Genomic DNA, 4,387 nt, shown 5'->3' with positions numbered 1-4,387 from the left:
TTATAAAGACTTAAGCAGCAACAACCCCACTGCTCCCCACCCATATTTTGTTTATATTCATTCATGGGATGTGGGCCAGCATTTATTACTCATCCCTCATTCAGGGGGCATTTAAGAGTCAGCCACATTGCTGTGGGTCTGGAGTGACATATAGGCCAGAGCAGGTAAGGATGGCAGATTTCCAGATGGGTTTTTACAACAATCAGCAATGGTTTCATAGTCATCATTAGACTTTTGATTCCAGATTTTTTTTATTGAATTCAAATTCCACCATCTGCCGTGGTGGGTTTCGAACCTGGGTCCCCAGAGCATCACCCTGGGTCTCTGGATTACTAGTCCAGTGTCAATACCACTATACCATCACTGATTGCTTTGAACTTGAGCTGCCAGCAAGATTTGACGCATTCTTCATTACTCTTGTTGCCAACCCAAAATCAAAGCCTTACTTTGAGTTTATGCAAATTGTTCAGGTGAGCAGATGCTACAAAATTAACTCAATAGGTTAATGTTTAGTTGGAGACAGTCAGCCATCCATTCAGGGTGCAGATTTCGCCATTCCTGCACAATGGGTCCTTGTAAAGTCATGTTTGCCACTTTGACAGTGTGAGCAGGACTTTGTGAGACTGAGAGGAGAACTACATAAGCCAGCAATGCTAAAGACACATTGCTGGCCTGAGTAGGAGAACTGAGAGGTTACAATCTAAATGCCGCTACCAGGATCCAAATGCAGGAAAACCTTGTCCCACAGAGAGTCACCCCAACAAGCTCTTCTCATTGGACTCAAACACATAAATAAACTGGATACTAAATGTGTCCCTGAAGAGAAAAGTTGATTGAGAGATATGCTGAGAAGGATGGTTGATGGGATTACTCCATCAAAAGAAATAATATTTGATTGTCTCAATGCATTTTACCAGTTGCTAAACATTTTAAAATTTTTAAATGGTGTGATTATAATTCACTTAAGCTTCATTCTTATCAGTTATAATGCTATCTATGGGATTGCAGTCACTTCCAGGTATCCATAGTTACTCAAACGTCCATAGGTATGTTCACACATGCATAGTGAGAAAGACTGGAGATTATAAAAGAGAGGTTCAAACAAAAAAAACTCATAATTTGTTTCAATAATTGCCTTTGCTCCTGGGAATCCTGGCACTCCTGGTGGACCTCTTGTACCCTGCGATCCTGGGATACCTGTATTACCTGGGATGCCTTGAATGCCCTGAGCCCCTGGAGGACCTTGTAACCCTGGTTCACCCTATTTTCAAAAAAGTCACTGTTAGTATTGGTGTAACATTTGAAGTTTTTTTGTCTCAATTTGACCTCATAGGGATTTTGGTTTTAATTCATTTTGGCTCAGGATTTCCTGAAAACTAGTAAGTAGGCTTTGTTTTCTAGTGACTTCCCCTCTGAATACACCATAGAGCCCTGTTGGATTTAGCTATTGTTTCATATAAAGGTTCATGATAAATTTACAAGGTGAAACAACAAAACACACCGATCTCTTGCTTCAGCACTAGCTTTAATTCTATTCTCCATAAGGTGTATGTGTGTTTAGTATGGAACAGGCAAACAAATAGCCCCTGATGGTCGCTTTCTCAAAATCACTCCAAGGCCAGGGTTTTACTGCTCCTCCTGCCTGGCGGGATATTACGGTCCTGCCGACCTGAATGGAGGTTTAAATGGCTCACCGCATCCACCAGGGGGAGACACGTCATGGCAGGGCCACAAAATCCTGGCCTAAGAGATTCACTGGGTGAGCTGCTTGTTGTAATGCAGTGACTGACATTCAAGTGTGCAGGTCATTATGTGCTGGCAACATCCCACAAACGGAAATGAAATGAATGGCCGGTAATTTGTTGTTAGCAGTTTGCTGAGGATTTGGAAGTTGTGTTGTCGCCTCATGAATCAAGTTTTAAGCAGCTAACCCCCATTATCTCCAATGAGCTAACTTTTCCATCAGCTGCCATTCATAATAAGTCCCTTTAGAAAGGGGGTGCCAATGGGCACTGACTAAAAGCTGCACATACATAGGTGGGCACAATTCTTCGGGAATCACGTGCCAAAATACATGATCTGAAAGCAGTATCCTTTGAACCACTGGCCTTTAAACTCGAGGGAAAATTTTGTGTGATGTAACAACAAGAATAGCCTTGTGAGACCTACACAAATGGTGCTTTCTGTTTTTGACATGTCATGCACTGAACAAACTCATTCTGTGATGAATCAAGCTTCATACCTTTTGTCCAGGAGATCCAGGTTGCCCAACTGGGCCTCTGAAACCAATGCCAGGCTCTCCCTGGAAAACAAGGTGGAGCCATTATAATGTGCAGTCTTTGAACAACCATTTACTGTAATAATGGTGGGAAACATTTTTTTCCAATTCATTGTGCACATAGCCTAATTTCAGTTAACACTCGGACTGCAGCCATGCAAGGAGGCAGCTCACTACCACCTTCTGAAGGAAAATTAGGGATGAACAATAAATGCCTGTCTTGTCAGCGATGCCCATATCCTGTGAATGAATGAAAATAAAACTCCTAAACTGGTTCTGGTGAAAGGTGCCACTGGAAATATTAACCTGTCTTTTAATTTTCAGGTGCTGACTGACTTGCGAATTACCAGCATATTCTGTTTTATTTCGGATTTTCATCAGGTCCTTGGGAGACATTGGAGGTGACCATGCAGAACTAGAGGAGGAGCTATTTCTGGAGTTACTCTGTCTACAAGAGGAATAATACTTGATTGGCTCAATGCATTTTACCAGTTGCTAAACATTTTAAAATTTATAAATGGTGTAATTATAATTCACTTAAGCTTCATTCTTATCAGTTTTGAGGCTATCTATGGAATTGCAGTCACTTCCAGGTATCCATAGTTACTCAAACGTTCATTGATTGATAGATCAGAGTAGAATCACGTGAGGTCAGTCCCACTAGGCTGAACAATGGAGGTATTACTAGAGGAAGAGCTAGTGAACTGAGTCAAAGACTGCAGTGAGGTCTAGGAGGGTGATGAAGAGGGATAAACCAGCTATAATGTGTAGCCTTACTACGTCCAAATCCCTGGCACTGGCACCATCATAAACAAATCCCCATCACCCACACAACAAAGCCCCCATATGCACCACATGTTCCTCATCCACACAGGTTTCAGGCAGGAACTTCTTACTTTGACATCTGTTTTAGGAAATTTTGAATTGTTTCCTTTCCATAACACTCCAAGAATTGGTGGGAACAGGACATTATAGACAGGAAAACCAGCCCAATTGCTGTGACAAGTAGATGGCACTTTATTCTGGATTTGTCTACGGTGGGCTTGACCTGTAATTGATGCTGAGCCAACAGCATTAAACATAAATTCTGTTAAATGTAGGAGGCTGGTTCATGTTTCAACAGTGACAATGCCCACTTTGATCAGCACAAAAAGCAACCAAGAAAAGTAGACAGCAAACCAATAACTATTAATGTAATTTCTAATCTTACCTTTTGACCTTTTTCACCAACTTCCCCTTTGGCACCCTGAAATAAAAAGAAATGATTATTGTAGACTCATGTCACAAAGAATGAATTATGTAAAGATTGATTTACTTTATTATCAACATGGTTTTTGATTGGTTGTTTATGTAATTTATTTATTTCCTTGCTCCAAACAGGTTGGTACAGTATCCATAATGATTCATATTGACATGATGAGCTAACGTTAATAACTTGAGGCAAAAATGACATAATGCTAATTCCTGTTGGGTGTAAAATGGATATGGTAATGACAATTCATACCTGATTTCCTGTTGTTCCAGTTTCTCCCTGCAAATAAGGAAAAACAGGATGTGCGTTTGACAAGCTTTGTGTGGGACATCAGTACAATGGAAAAAAAATTCAAATATTGCTTAATTATCATAAAATAATCAATTGAAGTCAATTCAGATTAAATATTCAGCTTGACTTTCCTGAATTAAGTGAGAAGTGCATAAAATGGGGTTGAAACTATTATTCAAATATACTCAGAGCTCTTAAGTTGTCAAATACTCAAGGCCAGACCATGCTGAACTCAATAGTTGAAGAAGTGGTGAAGGATAGAAAGTGAAAATAGTTTATTTGAGTGTTTAGTCTTTGAAACATTCGTGAGCACTTCATCTTTTTTGGCAGTAGCAATGGGGAACGTAGCAATGGGTTATAACTTGTGATTTGGGAAATTATTGAATAGTAATGTTGAAACACTGCCTCTGTTGGGACATTGGTGACGAGCTGGGGAGGTGCTGCATTGTCAGTGGTACTCTGTATAAGATGAGTGGCAGGATTTTCAGGCATCATGAGGGCAAGATGGGAAAATTTTGAGAGCAGCCAAAGGTCAATTGACTTTTGGCTGCTCTCGAATTTTCCTG

At 40.4% G+C, this 4,387-nt stretch overlaps 1 long non-coding RNA gene across 1 annotated transcript; it reads right to left on the bottom strand.

Annotated features, from left to right (window-relative positions):
• Positions 1–1,137: 1,137 nt before the first annotated feature.
• On the bottom strand, positions 1,138–3,559 carry LOC144688026 (uncharacterized). The gene is made up of 3 exons (XR_013578254.1): positions 3,489–3,559; positions 2,243–2,302; positions 1,138–1,261 (listed from the first exon to the last, which is right to left on the bottom strand). It is a non-coding gene; the product is annotated as an uncharacterized LOC144688026 (long non-coding RNA).
• Positions 3,560–4,387: the final 828 nt, after the last annotated feature.

This window comes from Cetorhinus maximus, chromosome 12 (assembly GCF_964194155.1).
Source record: "Cetorhinus maximus chromosome 12, sCetMax3.hap1.1, whole genome shotgun sequence".
In the NCBI taxonomy this organism is placed as follows: domain Eukaryota; kingdom Metazoa; phylum Chordata; class Chondrichthyes; order Lamniformes; family Cetorhinidae; genus Cetorhinus; species Cetorhinus maximus.
The sequence above is the reverse complement of the archived record's forward strand: the minus strand, read 5'-3'. Positions and strand labels throughout refer to the sequence as shown.